General features: G+C 44.9%; 1 protein-coding gene across 1 annotated transcript in view; it reads left to right on the top strand.

Annotated features, from left to right (window-relative positions):
- The first annotated feature begins 10,368 nt into the window (after positions 1 to 10,368).
- Positions 10,369 to 21,536, top strand: part of LOC142590199 (GTP-binding protein Rhes-like) — an 83,012-nt gene continuing 71,844 nt past the window's right edge. Inside the window, exon 1 of the mRNA XM_075702109.1 lies at positions 10,369 to 10,729. The gene's annotated coding sequence lies outside the window, so the exon portion shown is untranslated. The remainder of the gene's footprint in view (positions 10,730 to 21,536) is intronic.

Below are 21,536 nucleotides of genomic sequence, written 5' to 3'. Positions count from 1 at the left end.
AAGATGGTGCCTCACGGTGCCTCGCTGTTCCTACTAGTATCATCCTTAAAGGAACACATCGCGAATAAACCGATATATACATTACGACAGTACAACAAACATTACAATATATATACATATATGTAATGTTCCTGGAGGCAAAGTTTCCGCCCGCGGGCTTGTCTTAAACGGGAAAAAAACGTGAAGTTGTCGCTCCAAAGGCGAAATAATAAATGACCCTAGACAAGTCTACTCCAGTTTCAGGCTTATCTCGTTCGTAGGCTGTTGCTCACTTGAAGTATTCATGTTGCCACAAGCACTTCGTCTTATTTAAGCTATATGTAAGAAGTGTTTAACTGCAAGCGGATGTACTGACGAGCACAGTGCAATCAATTATTCGCTAACGATTGGGAAGCAGAAAAAAAGAATGTAGCAGCTGCTCAGACATGTTGACTCTACACTAATTGGTTTCACTCGTTAGGAGCTATTTGAATACTTTTATTTGTGTCGCAATAGAAAGCAAACATGGAAACCTTGAGCATCGTCTGCTTTTCTTTTTCTTTTTTCTTCTTCTACCTGGCAGACGACACGCGTCTGGAAGTTTAAATTTTTCTTCTACCTCTAGCCCACTTGCTGTATGTAGCCGTCCGTTAGTCGTATTTTGTCTGCGCGTGTTATTGTTGAAAAACAAAACAAGCGTCAGTTTAATTTTGCTCGAATCAAAAGAAAGACAAAGGAATGTGGTGCCAAGAAACGAGACACTTGCAGAATTGGATGACCTTTAAAGAAGATAGCCGAAGAAGGCTGGGCTGTCGAAGGGAAAGACTGCCTCCGTTAAACAAGATGTCGTGTTGATGGTATGTTGCAGATGATTCTACTTTTTGTTGTTGCTTCTTATTGCTCATAAAGTAATTAATAGTTGGCGCTGACAAGGGGAAAACTTGCAACTTGGTCGGCCTTATATATATATATATATATATATATATATATATATATATATATATATATATATATATATATATATATATATATATATATATATATATATATATATATATATATATATATATATATATATGTGGCACAAGACAATATTTGGCGATTCAAGTTAGCCCTACCTGACATCGGGATATTTGCAGAACTTGTAACTTGCTTAATTTTGTGTAAAGCACGAGACAGTATTTGGTCATGGGATGTTTGTTCTGCCTGACGCGAGGACAGTTTGTAAAGCCGTTGTAAACTGAGCCTGTTGGCATTTGGGATCAACCAAGAACGACAAGAAACACGTAGTCAACCCGTGCCTAGACTAACCAATAATAACTTATATTTTAAAATGTGTATATAAACTAGATCATCATCGTCATCATCAGCCTATATTTATGTCGACTTCGGGACGGAGGCCTGCCCCAGCGATCTCCAATCACCACTGTCTTGCGCCAGCTGACACGAACTTGCTCCAGCAAGTTTCCTAATTTCATCATGCCAACTAATTTTCTGCCGTCCTCTACTGCACTTCCCTTTCCTTTGCACCACGTAACTAAGCATTAGGTGGCCTGCGCAGCTTAATTTTTTTTCTCTTAATGTCAAGTAGAATATCAGCTATCACGGTTCGCTATCTGATCCACACTGCTCCCTTCCTGTCTCTTAGCGTTAAGCCAGACATTCTTCATTCCATCGTTCTTTACACGGTCCTTGAATTGTTCTCGAGCTCCCACGTTTCTGACGCATATGTCAGCGACGGTGAATGCAATCATTGTACATTTTAATTTTTAACGACAGGGGTAAGCTGCAAGTCAAGTTTTAGTAATGTCAGCCGTACGCACTCCAACCCATTTTCATCCTTCTCCAAGTCTCCTTCTCATGATCAGGGTCCCCTGTGAGCATCTTACCTAGATAAACGCGCTCATTCCCAGACTCTAGAGGCTGACTGGCGATTATGAATTCCTAAACAAAATATATATCATCAAGCGAAATGCCCTAAAGGCCCCGTCACCGACTAAAGTAGCGTGCGAAAAAAATATATACATGAAGGAGTGAGTGTTCAAGTCAACTACAGCGCCTACGAGGTTAAAGACAAACGATATCGGCAAACGTTGACTTGGCTGTCGTGCCGGAATTTTCCAAGCCAGTGGGAGTTTTTCCAGTCTCCCGAAGGGGTGGGAGGATGGCATAGCCCTCGCAATCGCTTTTGCTGGAGAAGTGCACAAACAACTCAAACTGGAAGAGGGGCAGAAAGACCAACAGCGTCGCTTGTATCACAAAAAACCTCACTCGTGCGATATTTGGACAACACTTTTCTTTCTTTTTTTCGGAGGGTAAGCGGAGCGTGAAATAGGCAAACAAGTTCGCGATCCCACTCCCGCTGACTCAACTGTTTCACTGGCTGTTACGCGTGATGTTTTTTTTTTTTTTTGATGGCAAAGTTTTTTGTAGTTGCCCAGCTCTATAAACAGGAATGGAGATACAACGGCCACGGATGTAACCGAAGCAGCGGACATATTGTACTACGAAAGCACAGCAAATTCCTATATTCGCGGTCTAGGTTTCAGGCTGTCGAAGTTGGAACTGAACTTCGTGAAGGCCACACCTGTTAGTTCCGTGACGTTAACAGTGGGGATTTTTATGTTCCGCTCGTTATTTGCTTTGGCGTTTGTACTTGCAATACGCTCCGTGCGTCTAACCCGAGTAAATCGGTCCGCCGTCAGCTTTTTACTTTTTGTTGTTCACTTGTTTCTTACACTTAGGAATACAGACATTGCAGGCTAGTTTACTTATAGCACTTAACCTTCGACCCAGGTCGTATTTTTCACTTCGAAGAAAATGTTGCGCAATTGCACCGCCGTTGGCGGACCGCGTAATTTGTTTAGTTATTTATTACAGTACCCTCAGCGCAAGGTGCCAATTTAGAAAGGAGTGTTACATCATAGAAGAATAAGTGACAGAAAAATATGCAGCATGAGCGGATTACGTACGAATCTTTCTCTCACTTACGATAAAAACTTCATGTACACTGGACCATCGAAAAACATATTAAAAAAATTTCTTGGCCGTTAATTTATCTTGTAGACGTAGATCCTTGGGATAAACTGATATCCCTATATCAGCGCCTTCTTCATTGTCGTCATCATCCTCAGCAACATCCGTGCCTCCCCCAGCTTAAGATACATGACGTCACACTGACGTACTGATTTAAGCATTCCGATGCGAAATAATAAAAAAAGAAAACGGAAGAGGAAGAGTTATACATAATTGGCTTTAGTAATGTTGAAATTTATGTTACTAAAGGATTGAACCTATATTTTTGAAAGCATACTTTTGCAGTTTCTTTCTTTCTTTCTTTCTTTCTTTCTTTCTTTCTTTCTTTCTTTCTTTCTTTCTTTCTTTCTTTCTTTCTTGAAGGCGCTAACAGGAACTGCTCACTTCGGTATTGAGAAAGAAGGCCCTTCATCCTGGTGCATAGGTGCATGGTTAATACAAAACACATGCGATTCGAGCAGAGTGATGACAAATTCCAGCCACAGAGGGCACGATTTTCCATTCTTAAACACATGCTCTCCCCCTTTCCACCACAACAATATTACTCCATAATGCGTACGTGGTGGAAGTGCTACCTGCTGGACACTATGCTCGCGTTGACTTTCATCGAGGTGGATAATGCTTGCTGTATACGAGATAAATCACTTGAATGTCGACGGCTCTCTGCAGCTACCTCGCGTATGTAACTTGTCAAGCCTTTATACGTATATGCATTTTTAGGGCGAATAAGTTTTGGGGCTGCTAAGGCTTTACGTGGAAGTAATTAAAAAGTATGAAGGACCGCGAAGACGTTGCAATAGACGTGGCAGTGGAGTGTTACAGATCAGTTTTCGTCAACTGTCGTACTGTGAGGTGAGACTAAATAAGCTCGTTGCGCGAGATTTTTCTTTTTTTTTTTGCACAATGTCCCCCCGTCAGAAAGCGGTGGCAACACACCAGGCGTGCTGTCTACGTGTTTGTTAGCACCCGGGGTCATGCGATTCACGCATGTGCCTTCTCGTCCACTGTCGTGCCCCAACCTATTGTTTCTTAGTTAAGGCGAGCCCTACTATTCTGTGTGTTTTTTTCCTTAAGCAGCCATGGCCGTGATTAAAAAAAGACGTCTCGATCCTATTCGGAACTCTACGTGTATTTCATGGTGGCGAAACGGCGCACTAAAATGGGCTAGGCACCTACGAAGACAAACATCAGTGGCGGATTGGTCTATAGACATTGGATATGGAGGCGACATGAAATCACATGCTTGCGCGAATTTTTCAGGTACATATTGCCATTAAATGCCTTTTTTTTATACACTTTGACTTTTGAAGAAGAAAACAGCAAGAACGTTCTGAAGAGGCAAGGAGGCATTTGTGCCGCAGAAACTTCTGAAGTGCCAAAACGTACTGGCTGCTGATGTATCACGAAATATTCTTCAATTCCCTTTGCAGTTAGCAACGAGATTACCCATCCGTAATTTTAACAGCCAAATGAGATATATCTGTGCTTGGTCTGCGAAAAACAGGAAACAAAGCGCATCGGTAATTTCGTAACGAAGTTTACTTGCCATTAGAATCTGCAGGCCCAGATAAGAAAAAGCATGCGTATAGGACGAGCTGCTGTAAGTATAGCAAGAAAGTGTCACTTGCTCTGAAATTCTCTGCGATTGATTCTCTAACCGCAGCCGCAGTGAAAACCCTGGAGTGGCTTTGATTCCCCCCGAGAGACGTCCAAAAATAAACACCCAATTTTTTTGTGTTCCTTGACGATCAAAGTGGCAGCGGGCGCAGATCGGGATCAAATCCTCCTTATACCGCCTTTCTCGCCTCTGAAATCTAAGCCTGTCGCTAATTTATTCCGAAGTTTTGAAGCAAAAGAAAAAAAAAAGACTTGCAGAGACGTTTGTATGTCTTAGAGCCTCTCATAAAGAGTGAAGAGAAAAGACGAATGCGATGAAACAGGAGACAGGGGAGTGCTAAAATACCAAGCAATTTATTCCATAATTCATGAAAGCGTTATGGAACACCAACTCCCCCTGACTGCCACCCTTGCGTGCTTTCAGAGACGTAGGCTCGATACGCGGACAATAAGACTCCACAGAAGGGGCTTATATTAGCTGTCCGTCGTCTGCTGCGGAAGGAATTAATTAAGATAGCAGACGACAGACACTAAATAAAACCCCAGTGACGGCGTATGCCCGCATAATATCAAGTGAGGAAAAGAAAACGACGTTCGAGCCAGCAATAAATATTAACTCGCAAATGCATATAGAGAACGACTGCAGGATATTCAGATATTCAAATCTAAGAGTCCCAGCGAAGCTCGGCTTGTTGCGTAATATCGCTGGGGCGTTCTGAATAAGAGACAAAAAAGTGAGCGCTTTACTAGGAGTCGTCTGGCTTGGGAGCGCAGTGCAACTGAACGAAGAAAAATGCAGCTAGTTGACAATTTTGCGGCCGTGATTCACGATACCGTGGACGGCTTTGAGCATGAAAGAACAATAGAAACGATAGCTGGCGTAGAAAGTTTCAGCGTTCGGTATTTATGCCTTAGCACGCGGTTGTAAGCGTTTCCCACGTTATGTGTTCCCATGACGCACTGCGTTGATGGAGCTAACGATTATGCATTAGGAAGCGAGCTCTTCTTAGCGGTGATGCATTTGGAGACAATTCTTGTCGTGTATATATATATATATATATATATATATATATATATATATATATATATATATATATATATATATATATATATATATATTGCGCGGAAAGCAAAAACGAGCGAGTGCTCTCCTTCTTGGTACGTAGTAAAGTTTTGCGCGTTCAAGAGTAAACCACCGCAACCCTCCGGCGTGCCTCGCTACCAGATTGTGGTTCTGGGACGTTAAATCAGCCCAAATTTACGTTTCTTTAACGCGCCTTCATCAAGTTGTGTCAATATTCGCTTTCCTTTCCATTTGATTAGCGTCCCTCCACCGTTGTTGATTTGCCCAGTACTTGCGTTCGTTCGACGCTCAAGCGCCTAAAGTCGGAAGTTTGCAGCTGCGAAAACGTGGTATTCGAGGTGGTGTTTCCGTCGTCAACAGAGCCCCCCCTCCCACACGCGCACGCACGCACGCACGCAAGCACGCAAGCACACACACACACACACACACGTGTATATATATATATATATATGTATATGTATGTATGTATGTATGTATGTATGTATGTATGTATGTATGTATGTATGTATGTATGTATGTATGTGTGTGTCTGTGTGTGTGTGTGTGTGTGTGCGTGTGTGTGTGTGTGTGTGTATACAGTGGCTACCTCGCTGTCACAGAGAAATGGTTTCAAGCTGGAACGTGAAAGCAGGTTGAAGAGTTGAAAAGCAGTATGCGCGTGGTTCGGAGGAGCCATCGTACAAATAGTTCTCGGCGAGCCCGCTGTATGGGTCGCGAATGCACAAATAAATCCAGATTTTATATCACACCCAGCGCCAGGAATGCATATCGCATTCACTTTGGTAGCGGCTATATAGAAACGGTAAAATTAGGAAAGAAAAAAAAAAGGAATTACGACAATGAAGTGCCACTGTTGCCAGGGTATCGTGAGCGACATGAAAGAAAGAGGAACCATTCCGGTTCAGAAAAAGAGATTTCATAGTTAATTTTAACCAGGAGGTCCGTCTTTCGAAATGACTGGGCAGGCGAGCGCTAACTTAGCGCGCTGAAAGGACCGTCACAAAATATTTCCTTATTTAGCCCATTCGCGGTCTTCCGAATTCGCACAGGAAACTGCGCGTTTCAGCCAGTTGTGAATAACAGCGTTTTGAAATGCATTTTGCCTCTGAAGTACTGACAGAAATAAAAGCGATAGCTCCGCTTTCAAGCCGGTTCGTACAAATGGAAAGTTTTAAACTAGACAAAATGCTTATAAGTGCAGTCGTTAAGCGATACATTTTGTTTAGCGTGGGTGTTTGTATTAGGAAAGCGTTGTGTACTGAAGCACGCCGCTGCAAGGAGTTTGTGAAACAACTTTTGTTCCGTTGCAGCCTGCGCGAACGCACTCTTGAAGCATGTCGGGTACTTTTGCTACTTTGTTCGGAAAGAAAGGGTGTGTATGTACGAAGCAGAAAGCATATACTCGCTGGGAAATTTTCGTGGGAACTGCTATTTTCGTGAAGCGTGGCTCGTACTGGCAGGACGAGTTTCAACGAACTTAAGAAGTGATAGCACGGTAGAGCGCGCTGCAAGCGGCGGCGACGAGGGACGCCACAGGCTCGTCTGATGCGCTTCGTCCGCTAATTCTGGGCGTTTGCTTTGCACGAGCCACACTAATAAGAGCACGCATTGCCACTATTTAAGGCCTCCTTTAAGTTTCGCAGATTACTTAAATTTAGAAATCACCCGTGACACGCGAAACGATTCTGCAGCCGGAGGCACATTACTCCAAGAGGTGCATGTCATTTGCAAAAAATAAAAAAATAAATAGAAAATAAATAAAAGTGAAACGCTTATTTGACGTATTACCGAAATTTCATTATTAGGTTTCAAACTAAAGTGGCTTTACGGTATAGGTTCCAATTTGCAAACTGTAGCCGGTGACTTCACATCAACTCGTAACCAATGTTGAGGATGACTCCTGCTTCGAGATAAGCATTTCCCGAAATATGCTACGATATGCGATAATTTTCTTACTGTTTTGGTCCATCAACCATAAACAGCCACCTTGTTGCAGTAGGTTGAACAACGGTGACCTGCGTGGCAAGCTAGATGACGCTTATCTCAAAATAAGTTCTAGTTTCGAAATTGCAGCTCCAAGTGGACGCGCCTTGAGAACTCACTAGTTTCAATTCATAAATTTCAAAATTAAGGTAAACGGATGAAATAAGTGATTAGGGAAATTGTCGTTTGCAAGTTATGCATTTTGATTTGTGCAAGTAACACCCACCTGTTCGAGTAATCCAGCGCAAGGAGTCCATTTGAGCTATATACCACTGGCGAATAAAAAGAAAAGATTATGTATTGCAGAAGGACGATGATGCCTGGTAAATTTAGCTCTATCAGTAGGAAATGGTCCCAAAACGCTTTTAGGCTCACATAAAAGTCAATTATTAATTAATCTTCAATATACGGTGCGGCGTAAAGCGAAAGAGAAGCGCAAGTATATTACGCAGGTAGTGTCTTGGTAACATGTATTAAAAGTGAGTTACTTTTTCTTTCGATAGCCACAACTCCTGCAGGCAAGTTTTCGATTCTTAAGTTCATCAAAAGCTAACCAAAGACCAAAATACTGCTTCGTCATATCTGGTGGTACATACTGAAAATAACGTTAAGTGTTATAGTCAGCAAAAAGAAAAACAAGTAACAAAGCCTTTTCTTGTTTCAAATTGGTCAAAAGTGTTTCCATAGAAGGCGCGCAAAAAAAAAAATTCGAGTTTATGAAATGATCGATTAAACTGCATCATGGCCTAGCAGTTTCATAGTAACTTAGTATCGAAGTACAAGCCTCTTCCAAGGCAAATATTCATTAAACGAGGCTGTGTTTAGACACCTAGAAATGATTCAATTAAGACCAGGTAATTTTAATACAATAGTATTGTAGGCAGACCAGCTACTTTAGAGGAATCGCCGTCCAGAATAAAACAAAACGTACGTGGGCCGACCCCTAAGGCAGTGTACTCGAACACAGCGTCTCAAAGTGCTAGCTAACTTTCACGAGGAAACAATGCGAAAATCGGACTCACGCGCGAGACGTTTCAAAGAGTGACTTTGGCACGAGACAAGCATGCACGTGACCGTGGCCTGATGGTTAGAGCGTGGGGCTGGTTTTCTGCAAGACAGAGGTTCGATCCCCGCATCAATCGCGCGCTTCTTTTGTCGCAATATACGCGTATTTCATCTACTTTGGAGGTATTTAACAGAAAACTCGACGTGAACCAAATTGTAAGTTTGTACGAGATATGACGAATAGAAATGCCTCTTTGATTTATTTGAGTGTGCGAGGTCGCCCCTGACGAACGTACCAATCATCCCAATTTATCTAATTTATGATATCACATACTAGAGAGCTTTAGCTATGCTAAATCTGGCTGCTTCATTTTCCTTTAAATTGGTTGAGGTATGGAACTTCCACTGTCACCTGCTTGGTGTTGGGTGAAAAAAAAAATAAAATAAAATAGTGGCCGAAATTTACGTTTCTCTAAATGTTCAGCAGCATTTCAGATGAGTTGATGAGTCACTACCGGGTTCTTGAGGCACGACGATTGCATGTGGTTAAAGGATAAAAACTCAATCTAAAACTGTGTCCTCATGGGCATAAACTAAAACTCTGATTGTAGAACTTAATCTAATTTTTATTTTATTTCATATCGCATATGAACGTTTCAGTACATTTTAGCGGTCATAACAGCGGTCGTTACCTTACGTGGTAATGGCTTCGCCACAACATGATGCTGCTTGCTGGAATGCACCCTTTCAAGGGTGAGTCACCAACTAACATTGATATATTCTGCCGCATTGGACTTCACAAGGTCAAGACAACGCGATAAAAACAAGCAAACGCAATCGTTCTCTGCAAGCCTCAGCGCTCAGATATGCATTTGCCTGCCTGTATACGATTTGGAGACTGTAATTACCTTAATCAGCCTCACAGATATGCTGCAGGGCTAAAATGGCGGTGATGAAAGTGAGACACCAATGATCAAGCTCCCCCGGTAACAGCTCTACCTACTGTACTGGCAGTTCCCTTTCTCACTGCTCTAAACAACACCCTCTCCTTTCAACCTTCCTTTTTAAACATACGTTCTTTACCTCTGCAGCGGGCTTTGGTTTGCAGACGAGCCGGGAACGCCTAACGCCCGTATGTCCATAGTGAGGAGAGTTGCAGCGGCTAAGGCCAAACAACCGCTCCTTCTCATCAGCAACACCCCGCACCCATTTCACAAGGCGCGGGGAAGGGTAACGTGATGCGCGCGAAACTTTGGGAGAGCAACAGCCGGGCCGGGCAGTCTGGACGTCTTGTTCGGGAAAGGTGAGGAAGAGGAGAGACAGCAGGAGAGAAAGGGTAAGTAAATAGAAGCAGAAGCCCATCGCCGTTTCGCTTGACACCCGCTGGGAGGCGCTAGTTGTCTTAAAAGGTACCGCGCCTAAAGGCGGGTTGTCGAGCTGCTGGCTACGCGTTGCTCTTGCCGCACCTTCTTCCTTCTCTCCGCTAACCTCAGGCTTCATTCCTCCCTTCCTTCGCTCACTTCGCGTGTCTCTCCATCTGATTCCGAGCCCCGTCGTCTGCTTCTCTCCCCCAGAGGCCCAGGCGATGCCCTTTCTCCAGGGGCTTCCCAGCGACTGCCGGGAACGCATGGCGGCGGATAGAAAAGCACCGGCGCCCGAGTGAGCGACTGTATAATACACGTAGACGCGGAAGGGTCTCCGTGAGTGCTTCCTCCGTGCGCGCTCTGTTGAACGCTGTACGCGTGAGCTCTGAACGTTTAGCACGTAATGTCATCCATGTCGTCTGCATCAAGAGTGTTTGCAGACGCATAGGACTTTCGGCGTCTTCTGCAACTTCTGGCTGCGGCAGCACTTCGCCGTCTGCTCGCGCTGCGGCGCCAGAAGTTTCTGACCCCGCGCGCGTGCACAGCTCGAACTTTGAAAATTTGACTGGCCACCTGTGGGCGGAGCGTCGTTTTGCATCAGCGTGCTTCGGCTGCGGTTCTCACACTTGGGCAGGACTTCACGGAACTCTCGCTGCATTTGGTGAGTGTTTATGTGGTGCACACCTTCATTTCTCTTCTCATTCCCACGGATTTTGGCGCATGTTTGCATGAAATGTTATTTTTCCAAAAGGAATGATGTAAGCAGGTCAAGGAGGCCTATTTTTTGCACAAAGGTGGTGACAGCGTGGATTTTTCTTTACTGCAAGAATCAAGTTCCCTTGATAATAGTTAATGGTTTCGCCTTTTGATCACAGTGACGACGTTTGATTAGACAACACATTTGCGAAGCAGGAACCGTGTTAGTCCAGCTTATAGAATCAGATAATTGCAGTATGTTCTTTCCCGATGGGAGGAAGAGAACTGAACTGCAGCTAAAAATTAGCATGTGTCGCCCTGTAAAACGTCTTCTTTATACGCAACCACTCAATCGATTGGCTTCACGCCGTCACAACTCTAGTTGCACACATCTGCAGATTGCAGCAGATTCACCACGGACGGGTAAAAATGTTTGGATCGGAGTCCTAAGCTAAGTGCTGCGCCCTAATCAGAAGACTTTATTTAACACAATTTCGTCACGCACATGACTTCGCACGGTCGTATGTTTATTTGCAGATCACCGCGGAGTGATATGGCTGCAGAACTGTAGCTGTTGCACGTCTGCCACAGTTCGGCGGTTTTAGATGACGTCTGCTATCGTTTTTTGGTGTGCCAATGACTTTAGTGCCATGTAGGTGCGGAGAGCAAACAGGGCCATGAATATGGGAAGCACTTGCGACAGAAAACAGAACGAAGAGAGATGCGTAAGCATTTCTCTTCTGGTGGCTGCTTATCTGCCACACAAACGTCTTTGAGTTTTCTTGAGACTCGACATGACGAACATTGTCGATGATCTACTGTTTACCAGGTGACAGCGCCTTTGCAGGAGTCAATATTTGACATGCGTGCATCAACTCATTAGGTTGCGCATCCTCGGAGTTACCAACGCATACCTTCACGTGCGATGGGCAAGCCTTGGTGCGCCTGTTTATACTGGAAATGAGAAAACAAATAGATTGCCCCGACAAATCTCACTCAGGCAAGTCTAACTTGAATATATATATAAAAAAAACGTTTACAGTCACTTAAGTATGCTTACGTGATTTGAATGCGAATGCATGAGGAATTGTCAGAGTTAACAATTTGAATCAAGAAGTTCACCTTAATCTACCTTGCTCTAATCTGTGGCAACGTTAATCCACGTTAATCGACTTTAATAACACTAATTTACCCTAATCCAGTTTAATCCACCTTAATCCAGTTTTGGGAATGTGCCGGGTCAGTTTTTTTGGGAGTCTGGTCCATGGCGTCCCGCCGACGCCGTGGCTGTTCAGCGTGGGGATTTCGCAGCGGGAACCGCAGCAGGCCCAGCGCCGGCAACGTGACGTCATCACTCCGTCACGTGGGTTTTGTTACCATGGCATCATAACGCCGTGCGGTGGATTTTTCGCCTCGCGAGTCATATGAGGCTTTCCCCTTAAATAGTACGGGAGCTCTGTACACGTGTACATGGACGGTTCGGTAACATCGTCCACCTCATCTGCGGCCCCGTTTACACTGGCTCATCACGTCGCTCGATGATAGCAGCTGGAAGAGAAGACTACATCGAATGCAACTGTTTGTAGCGATACGAGAAGAAGTAATCATGCGTATTTCTCACGAGCTCCCTCAAAAACCGAATGATATTGTGTGACTCAAGGCGAGCGCTACGAATACTTCAACGTGTCGCGACAAAGAAAGTCGTACGAGTTTCCGGCCCTAGACGTTGGTAAACTTCACACTGTTGCCGAAAGAAAAGCACATCGTTTTAATAACAGTCAACCCATAGGCACTGCGTATTGCACGGGAACGATCTTGCTGATGTAGCGGCAAAAAAAAAAAAAACACTGCTTAAATCACGGAATTCGCGTCACCATACCATTCTCAAGGCCAGATTTCAATTGTTCTCTCACCGAGGCTATGCAGAAAGCGACAGCAATACATTGGCTGCAACAAGAAAATCGTCAGAAACGTCTCTATAGGTTTGATCCGCGTAGTACATTTAGGATGGCGTGTGGCATCCAACCTAGCCACGCGAGCCTCTTGCGTGGCCTTAGACTAGATGTTGCCTTTGTGCAACGATATATGCATCGCATCCGGCGCTCCGACTCACCAGATTGTGATACGTGTGACGTACTTGAGGCGGTGGAACACATGCTTGTTCCCTGTCTCAAACATGAGCGTGAACGGTCAGGCATTGGCCTCCTCATTGGCGCCATTTAACAACAGGCCGATCGGTGAGAAAAAAAAAAGAACGCACTACTGGGCCCGTGGCCGGACAGAATATCTACGAAGTAAACCATCAAGGCACTGTAAGGACGTTTAATTAACGCAGGCCTAGATTCGAGACTCCGAACGAACCCTATGGACACAGAGGCGCGCACTCGCACCACCGCACCTTACTACCTGTCCTCATCGTCACACCTCGTACTCCTCATTTTCTCTCCTCTTCCTCTCTCCTTTTTGAGCAAACTAGCAGGTTAGATGATATTACCTAAGGTCCACCTCCCTGAATTTCCTTTATAAATTCTCTCTGTCTCTCTTTCTCGTTCTTTCTTTCTCTCTTTCTCTCTCTGTCTCTCTCTTGTACTCTCTTTCTCTCTCTCTCTCTGTCGGTCTCTCTCTCTTTTCCTGTCTCCTTCTCTCTATTTCTCTCTCTGTCTGCCTGTCTCTCTCTTTCTCTTTCTTTTACTCTCTCTCTCTCTCTCTTTTGAGGTTTATATTACATACCTCTAAAGGGGACTAAGTCCGCCTATAACGCTATAAATCGATTCCCGCCATCGGCTACACCGATGGTGGAATCCGACGTCTGTTTCCTCGCACAACAGCCCAAAGCTAAAAAAGCTTAGGGCAGTTTGTGCCGTTCAGAAACGAAGTCGTCACCTCGACAAAAGCCCTCAATTGTACGCTGGTTCCATCGCGTCACGATCGCACGCATGATTCGTTGGCGCCAAAGATTGTCACTTAAAACGTCTGGCGTACGCGTCACGCGACCATTTCTCGCACTATTCCTTATTGTTGCAGCTGGCTCCGTTAAACGCTGTGCCTGACTGCACTGTGCTCGGGATCGACCGACGTTCTTTAGGCTAGGCTGACACCTACAAAGTGCCTGCACTGCGCCTATACTGTTATTGCGGGGATGATGATAAAAACAAAACGAAAGGCTGCTGTTGACGACGAAGCCTAGGCGAGGATATGCTATACGAATGCGCCAGGAGAGAGAGAGAGAGAGAGAGAGAGAGAGAGAGAGAGAGAGAGAGAGAGAGAGAGAGAGAGCAAGGTAAGGACAGGGAGGTTAACCAGAGATTATCTCTGGTCGGATACCCTGTAACGGGGTAGGGGCAAAGAGATGCGATTGGGGAGAGAGAGAGAGAAAAAGAATGTCAAGACTGCTTGCTGCGCTGGAGGAGGAGTGGGACTCGCTTCTGCGCAGCCCCGCTCTAGAAAAGCAAATCCTGGCCGTCCGGCGTGCCCGGGACCGGGCCGGCGGGCTAGACCTGCCGGTCCCGACGTGGGACTATAGCCGGGTGCGCGACGAGTTCGCGTCCTCGCCGGACCTGCAATAAAGTTTCTTCACTCACTCACTCACTCATTGCCGCGCTGATCTGCTACTGGCTACGTCGACAAGGAAAAAAGAAAAGAAACGCGTATTTTTTCAGCAAGGGAAGCTATTTCAACGACGTCGCTTCAACTCCGCACTTTGGCTGCACCGAAGGTAAAAACCTGGAACTCTCGACGTGCGAGCGGTGTGACGTCGTAAAACTGGCCGGCGGGCAGTTTGAGTGAATAGGTCGTTGCGTCAGCTGGCGTTGAACGTGGATCTGTTGCGAGAGTGCTCGGCCGTAAGCCTTGTGTCAGGCGTACGTGTGTGCGCGTATTACAGGAAAGAGAGGAAATGGGGCCGAACGAAAGAAGGAAGGAAAACACTTTCGTTGAGGCGGACACGTAGGTCGGCTGCATGCAGACCACTTTCCCGAAGCACCACGTAATGGTGCCACAGCGAAGCTTACGCGCGCCAAGTGAGAAGGCAAATTCGGGCGAGAAAACAAGAAAGCTAACCCAATAAGCACAGCGAAATTGAGGAAAAATCGAGCAGAGCAGCCTCTAGATGGGCCGCGTTGATCTAAGCAAGGGAGAAAAAGACTGTGGAGGATTGAAACGTCGAAGCAGGCGTTGTTGTACTTGAAGTGGCTGTCTTCGCGTTCGATGCCGCTTGCGTTTTAGAGCTGACAGCGGCTAGTGACGCATTGCTCGAAGTTTCGGTAGTGCGGGACAGCGAAGGCGTTCTCTGCTTTAGCCGCATCGCGACTAAAGAATTGGGGAATTCATTCGCGAAACCTTTTGTTTCGTTTCGCCCCATTACAAGAATATATTTTTTAAAGTGCGTTGCCGTGCTCGCTTTCTTTTTTTCTGGAGTGCCCTCGGTCGGCAACGTTATTGATTTTTTTTTTAGAGCTCTACGAGACATTTCAGGCTCGGTTGGACGGCGTTCTTTACTGTTGCCGTTGATGCGGCGTGTGGCGGCGCTCTGAGTGCGTCGGTATATTTCATGCGGAATATTTTCCTGTGAAAATGACGGATCGATTCGGAATCGCGCCGTCGCGGTTCGCTGAAGCGAAAAGGAAGGAGCGGGAAGCTTGCGACGATACTGCCTTAGTTATAGACGTTTCTTTTATTTCATTTATTAAATATGAAAACGGCTTTTCTGAGGCGAGACGCAGACGTTCGCAATACAAGTCTGCGATAACGCTAGTAAAACAAATAGACTGTCGACTTTGGCATAAGAAAAATGCACCCGTCAACTAGCAGTCTCTACGAATTAGTGGTCGACGATGCATAATGCGCTTTACTATACCCTCTCTCTCTTTCTTGAGGCGGGGGGCAGCGTTATGTATAATGGATGGGTGCTGAGCTGTCGGTACACTTAAATGTTTGCAAAAGGCTCTGAGTGAAGAGCGCAGAGGGGCCTTAAGAAAGAAGACATGGCGTTTGCGTCAACTCAGCTGTAAATTATTGTAAACACACACACACACCCACACACGCGCACACACGTACACGCACAGATAGATAGATAGATAGATAGATAGATAGATAGATAGATAGATAGATAGATAGATAGATAGATAGATAGATAGATAGAAATAGACATAGAGAGAAAGAGAGAGAGAGAGAGAGAGAGAGAGAGAGAGAGAGAGAGAGAGAGAGAGATGCCGCGGCTACCAAAGATATCTGCGCGTCGAATGGCGAAGGCAGCATTTACCGGGCTTTTGCGACGGAGCCTTGGAAATGCCAGGTTGAAAGACGGCTGCTCTTGTGTGGACATTCTACAGTAGATGCCGAGTACACATATTAACGACTCGGTAGATGTGTCGAAATTCGGCGCCACTGTAGGCCCATTGTTTGTCGTCTTCCAATGGAAATACTCGCGCTGCATGTCGTTGCTTGACAGATGCAAATTTCGAAACGATGACGATGCGGATTCGCCTCCCGGCCTTGGCTACAGCGGCAGCATCTCGAGAGGGAGGTGAACTTCAAAAAGGGCCCATGTGCAGCCACTGGCAATATCAAAGGGACAAGCTGCGTACGGAGGCGTTATTTATTTATTTCACTTATTGCAAGGAGTAGTGCCGTCCTCTCACAGGAGGTCTTAGGCAGGAGTGGGTCATACGTTAAAACAAAAACAAAAACAAACAAAGAAACAAACAAACAAACAAACAAACAAACAGATATAGTATTACAGCAGTAAAACTTGCTCATAGCGAGTCCATAGATGCAGGTATTACGAAGACCTTGATTGATCACAAAACACCAGTGCTTCAAACTTAGCATTTCGTTGCTTTAGAACAGTTGTAAGCAAAACGCTAGTACTTATACATTTCGTAAGTCGTTCGCATATACAGACAGAAAAAAAAGAAAAGAAGCATAACAATATGAACGATAACAAACATCATCTAAGGGGAGCAAGATCAGTAACCTTTGGAAATACAGAGCCTTTGGTACTAATACTGCGCACTAATAGTTCCTTCCAAGTGAGAATGAATCTCGCGTCTCCAGTGCACTTGGTCTAATGCAAGGATAGGCCGTGCGAAGTCACAATCATTTAGGTTAGATTCACTGTTAGGTCTCCTTGCATAAATGCTTCTCATTTTTCGAGCGCGAAGGTTTTTTACGCATGCCTTATCGTTGCATGCGTGCCTATCAAAATGCTCGGCCTTCTGCCTGTTCTAACCCGGTACGCAGCTTCCTCAACCTAACCTAATCTAGTCAGGTTTCATAAAATTCTCTAGAACACAAGCAGCCTTAGTATAATTTACGCCAGGTCGCTTAGGACTAATTTGATCCCCGCTGTGAAAAGACAGCTACTGTACCTTGCTTGTTTCCATGAACACGAAAAGAGAAAAAAAGAAGAAATCCGGCTAGTCAAAACTATGCCACATCTCTTAATACATTTCTTCCCTTGAAACCCGGTTGTCGCTTTGGGCCGCTTTGGGTCCCAGACATCATCGCGTAAAAAAAGAAACAACCAAACAAAAACAAATGTCTTGCAGAATATCTAGACGACGTTAACGTTGTCGAAATAGGCTTGTGCAAGATGCGGTGCTAAAAAAAATCATCAATACATATGATACCGCGCTGCAAAAACGCCCAGTATGAATAGGGCAACTCGGATGATGTGTTATTAACACGAGGAGGCAAGCTTCGATTGTTGCTTTATTTCAGCAGCTGCGTTCGTCATGGTGCAGCAGGAGTGTCGCTGTGGTGGTTTCACTTAACTAAGAACAGTCTGCCACCATGAATTTTTATGTGGCTCGGATGCGTGCGACACTAAGCACTCAAAATACGCGGCTTATTTCGTTGAACGATGTACCTTTATTTTCACGTTCTTATCAGACACACACACACAAAAAAAAAAGAAAACTTCACTCTAAAGCACCCAGACTTCGTATACTACCTTGCGTAGTGTAAATAACCAATAAACTTTTTTTGCCTACAGTGGCGTTAATATTGCAAAAGGCGCATAATGAGCCTTTAGTATCCCTATCGAGCGCTGCAAGCTTAGCCTGTTTATGCAATATTAGCTCTTCTTCTATATTATTTCACAGGGTCGGGGAAAATAATGGTTGCAATATCGCTGACACGTTTCGTCGCATGTGCATAGTACGGAGTGGCCGAATTTCTGAACACGTTCAGGCCTTGCACTAACTACCGAGTCGTTAAAACTTAAAAAAAATAATAGGCTTCATAAAAGTGATGAACCGATGCAAAATTGCATTAACGATTAAGTGAGTTGAACATTCGCGAGGTCAGCGACAAGTATTATTGTTTGCTACCCATAAAGAAAGAAGACAGTGCGCTTTTTTGAGGGAATATTGGGATGAGAGAGAGATAGAGAGTGACAGGCTAAAGAAACGCAAGGAGGTTAACTAGGTTGACGCCGGTTTGCCGCCCTGTAATGGTTCAGGGGAGCGAAATATGAGAAGCAATGAAGTTCGCGGTCCGCGCGGTCAACCGTGCAATGGAGCGTTCGTCGTTCAATTTGTCGGAAGGGGTCGCGGCCGGGTAAGGTGCATCTCCACGACACACCGTTTATTCCGCGGAGTGTAATATAATTTAACGAAACGTAGAACTGGGCGACTTCGCCTGGACGCTAAATTTTTCGATGGCGTACATCGCGGAGGACGGACGCAGTGCGTTTTGGTGCCGGGCTTCGTTCTGCGCGTTTCATGCCGTTTGCAATGAGGCAGCCGTTCTTTTAACGCGACAGCGTTAAGGAGCTCGTGTCCCAGAAAAGCCGGTGTCGGCGGCGTTGGCCGTGAGCGAAAAATCCCGGCAGGCAATTCATAAATAAAAACAACTTGCAAGATGAGCTGGGTGGGAATCGAACCAGCGTCTTCGGAGTGTGTTTTTCTCGCATAGTATACGTGTTCGGATAACTTTCTCTCTCTCTCTTTCCGTCTTTCTATTTACCCCTCAAACATCACGTGTACAGGGTAACCAACTATACGCTTTCCCAATTCAGTATACATCACACCTTGCGCTCGCCACGTTGTCTCTCTCTCTCTCTCTTTGTAGCCACACGTGCGAATGATTTAACACAGACACACACGCGCGCACACACACAAACAAAGCATAAGATATAAAGAGAAGAATATTGGCTCTCGGCGTTTGGTAACCCCTCTTGGTTTCGCCGAGAAGCAACGTGCATTGCTTGCTGCCTGGAAAGGCGAACGCTGGCTATGGGCGCATCCATTCCTTGCACGCGCGCCGCGACAAACAATCATGCCCCGTGAGAATAACAAAAAGAAATAAACAAACATAAAGAGAAAAAAAGACGGAGAAGGTAAGGTTGGGCATCAACGATACCCAAAGCGTCGCTCTACATTCTTATAATTTTTTTTCCTTTTGCAAGGGGAGGTGGTGTATTCCGGCCGAGGCCTTTCTGCAACACCTATACGCTCCCTCGAAATTGCGTTTAAAATGGGTCTTTCATTTTTTTTTCTTGTTCTGTTTCTTGTTTTTGTTTCAAATTTTTTAAGCTGGAGAACGCGGAATGACGCCTTCGGCGCGCTGACGCGCGTCCTGCAGGGCCTTTAATTCAAAGTTTATCCAATCCAACACGGAATGCCGCTGAGTTCGAGATTAAATTGTTCTTACCCTCCAAGTCGTATCGTACGTGCCCTATTCGTCGTTCGGCTTCACCCGATGCGCGTTCGGACTCCGCGCTGTAGCACCCAAGGGTCTCTCTCGCGTTATCCCGTGTGCGTAAAGTTGCGCGAGGCTAAACTAAAAGATTAATTTCTATTTTTTATTATCGATCTTCGTTTTTTACGGACACGTGCGCCGTCTCTTAAGACCTATTCTTTTCGAACACCTTCTGTTAGCTCTTTCTCTTTTTCAAACTTTGTCTGCAGAAGCGATTTAGTTTACGTTCTTCACCGTCGCTGTAGGCGAAGGTAACAAAATTACTCGGGGCGTCTGCAGTAAGTGAATTTTTTTTCTACTCGCCGCGGGCTAAGTCTGTAGTTGCGAAGGCGCCGTTGCCTGGGTGTGACAAGGAATGCGTTGTTGACTCCCAGCAATAGTTTGGTCGCCCCGAAGTCACGTTGTCTCAGCCATGGTTAAAAAAAAGTAACGGACAAGAAAACTGTATGGCGGAGGAGGGGGGGGGGAGGAAATGTTCCTCAACGCCTTTATGTTCGACTATAATGGCTGCCTCGACGTCGTTTAGAGAGAAGCGAGGTGTATTTTTTTTTTAAAGAGCAGTTCCTTACGAATTAGTCAGCAGTCGCAGTGCAGTGAAAAAAAAAAGTCCCTTCCAAAAGTTTAGGGATTAAAAACTTCTTGTTTAGGAACAGGACATACACGTAAATGTTTAGGAGAGCTCCAAATGAGAACTTTTCGAATAGAACAAAATGGCGAATCTTTTAATTTTTTTTCTGAAAAAGTAAATATTGAGAGCGAGAATAACGGGAAAGCAAATCGCGTTCAATAACGGAGACGCTCTTCTATAGTCTATCGAAATGTGTCGCTTAGGAGCCAAAAAGAAATGCAAACGCAAATTCTCAGACTGCGGAAGCGACAGTTGAAAAGAACAGTACCCCACGTGATTCGGTATACTTTTCTCTCGAATTAAGGCAGTTACGAGTAGAAGTATCCCATAAGGTCTATGCTACACCCGTCGCTGCGAACGCAAAATCTTTAGGCTTATGGGGGAGTAGGGGGAGGGGCACAGCTTTTTTGACTGTTCCACGAATAGAGTAGCACTTTAATAGCCACTTCATTCAAGTTCACTGAAAAACAGAGGAACTGTACACTGCACACCACCACGTCAATAGGTCATCTCATATTACTCAATGTTGGCAATAGAGATTAAAGAAAAAAAACCACAGGTTTGTGTTTATAGCGGAAAGCACTTATTTATCGATACTTTATGAAGGAAGGAACAACAGTACCTAACTTTCTTTCTATCTATCTATCTATCTATCTATCTATCTATCTATCTATCTATCTATCTATCTATCTATCTATCTATCTATCTATCTATCTATCTATCTATCTATCTATCTATCTATCTATCTATCTATCTATCTATCTATCTATCTATCTATCTATCTATCTATCTATCTATCTAATATTTTTCTTTCTTACTTGAATGGGTCGTGCAAGCTCGTCCTCACCTGACTCGTTGCGGACCGGTCTGCGTCTGTGGAGACGATTGATTTACATCGGCCTCTTGCGAAACCCCAAACGAGTGCTCGCGACTATCGACACGGGGCCGGTTCAACGTACGACTCGGAACGGGCCAGTAATACAGTGATATCATTCACGCCAGTTGGTCAAGAACCGACAGACTGGAAGTCGGCGAACGGTGGAAATGGGCCGCCGGGCTGCCAACGTTATGGCGTAAGTTGGACGGATAAGGTTTGACCGCGTATTCGAGAAGCTCGGTTTGTTTGCTTCTGTTATTACCCCGAAGATATTCGTGCCTCCGGATGAAAAAAAGAAACGGTCAACAGGGTCATAGATCACCGCTAGTAGTGGTTGCGTTGTAATTTCAGTGGAGAATTGGCAGGCAAACTCCACTTGTCTTCACTGCATGGTCAGATTAGAGAAAAATTGCAGCCTAAATACGGCAAAAAAAAAAAAAAAGAAATGTGCAGGACTGATCGTCCTAACACCAACACTATGCTGTAAGAGGCTAGTTTAAGTTGATAAACAATATGGTTGTGTAAAAAAATGAAAAAGAAAGATAAGAAGATGACCATAGATTA

This window comes from Dermacentor variabilis, chromosome 8 (assembly GCF_050947875.1).
Source record: "Dermacentor variabilis isolate Ectoservices chromosome 8, ASM5094787v1, whole genome shotgun sequence".
Classification (NCBI taxonomy): Eukaryota; Metazoa; Arthropoda; class Arachnida; order Ixodida; family Ixodidae; genus Dermacentor; species Dermacentor variabilis.
Note: the sequence above shows the minus strand (reverse complement) of the source record. Positions and strands in the feature narration are given on the sequence as shown.